The sequence below is a fragment of the Cupressus sempervirens genome, chromosome 3, assembly GCF_028749045.1.
Source record: "Cupressus sempervirens isolate cs-2001-9-10 chromosome 3, ASM2874904v1, whole genome shotgun sequence".
Lineage (NCBI taxonomy): Eukaryota > Viridiplantae > Streptophyta > Pinopsida > Cupressales > Cupressaceae > Cupressus > Cupressus sempervirens.
In genome coordinates, this window is record NC_143120.1 from 460,083,397 (window position 1) to 460,085,281 (window position 1,885).

Consider the following 1,885-nt stretch of genomic DNA (forward strand, 5'->3'; position numbering starts at 1 on the left):
CATACAAATAAAGATTTTTACTTTAAATATAAATGAAGTGGAGTCTTCATATTAGAAGTTTTTCTTATCTTTGTTCTTTTCTTCTTGTGCTTGCAATGAATCAAGGAACAAAAATAAAAATGTAACTTGAATTTTTTTTAAAATGACTATTTAAAAAAATCTCCACATAAAAAATCTATTACATAAAATTAACATGAAAAAATATAGTATAAATAAAGATAAGAACAAAAATAATCTAAAATAATAATAAAAACTAAAAATTAAACTAATTTAAAAAGTTAAAAACTGAACTAATTTAAATTATAAAAGAAAATAAATCTAAAATCTAAAAACTGAGTTCTAAAATCATATGTTAAGTTCGAAAAAATAATGAGACAATAAAAGAAAATAACCAAGTCTATACCAAGGGGAAAAAAAGCTTCCATGAAATTGGGCTAGTTTTTTTTGGGAACAAAAAGTACACTGCTAATATGATATATAATTTTTGTGCAATAATTTGAATTAAAAATTATTTAATTTAAAATACAAAATGAAAAAATGAAAAAAGTTTGATTGTTTAATTTTCAATTAAAAAAAAAAAAAATTCAATCAAATTTTTATTCTGGAAGATTAAAAAATTTAGAAAAATATTTTGCTGATGGGATTTACATTTAAAACATATAATAATATATCATTTGTCATTTTATAAAATTATTTGTAGATATATTTATTAAGAATTATAAATACTGATAAACATATATCAAATATTAGGATTGCATATATATCTTTAACTAAAAAGTAATTATTCTTAAAACAACTCTTTACATATAATAATATATTATATGAGCATAAATTCTATTTCAAAAATTTAACTTATAAAATGTAAAATAAATTAAAATTAAAATCTAAGAAAAATATCTATAAATTGAAAAGATAATAAAACATTTAAATATACCAATTCTCTATCTAAATAAAATAATATGGAGGAAGGGGAAAATGGGCCTTATAACATTTATAAGTGAGATAAATTTTTTTTATAAAATATTTTCAATTAATAAATAAATGTAAAAACTTTACAAATAATCAATTAACATAAAAATTATGAATTATAATTGGTTGATAGATTTAAAACTAACTCGCCAATTCACTAATTCTATTTTCGCCTACATCAACTACAATAAATTTAAAAATAATATAATATATTTCTGAAAAAAATGAAAATGATAACACATGATTTCAAACATTTAATTTAGATATAACACGTACATATTACTCTATAAACATATGGAACAACAAGGGATGCAAAACGTTTGAGTTCCCCTCAAGTGTGAGTTGAATGAAGCTAAGGGGAGGTTGGAAGAAGTACATATGGCTGAGATCTAGAAACACATTAAAATAGGGAGAGATAGGGATTTATAATTTTATATGGTTTAGGATATTTTTTTTTATTAAGATTGTAGAAATGTTTTAAAAAGTTATAGACATTTTATAGTATTTTGAATTTGAAAATAATAATTAATCAATTTTAAAGGTATTTTATAAATATTGAAATCTTTGAGTTGAATAATTAAAAATTATGGTAAAAATGTTAACATCATATTTCGAAGTGACAAATAAAATATAATCTAGAAAGTGGACAAAAAAAAATCTTATGAATAAAGTAATTTTTTTCTTTTTTCTAATAAAAGATATTATAAAATTTATGAATAAAATAACCACTAATTTTTTCTAATTATTTGTCAAATTTGTTTTGTTAATTTTTTTTATAATTATAAAGTAGGATGACTAATATTTGAACTTATTTTCCAATCAAATTTAATTGTAATTGTGGTGGTATTGGGTGAATTAGAACTTTTATATTCTAAGTGTGAAAAAGAAAACTATGAAAAAATGGGGGAAAGAGAAT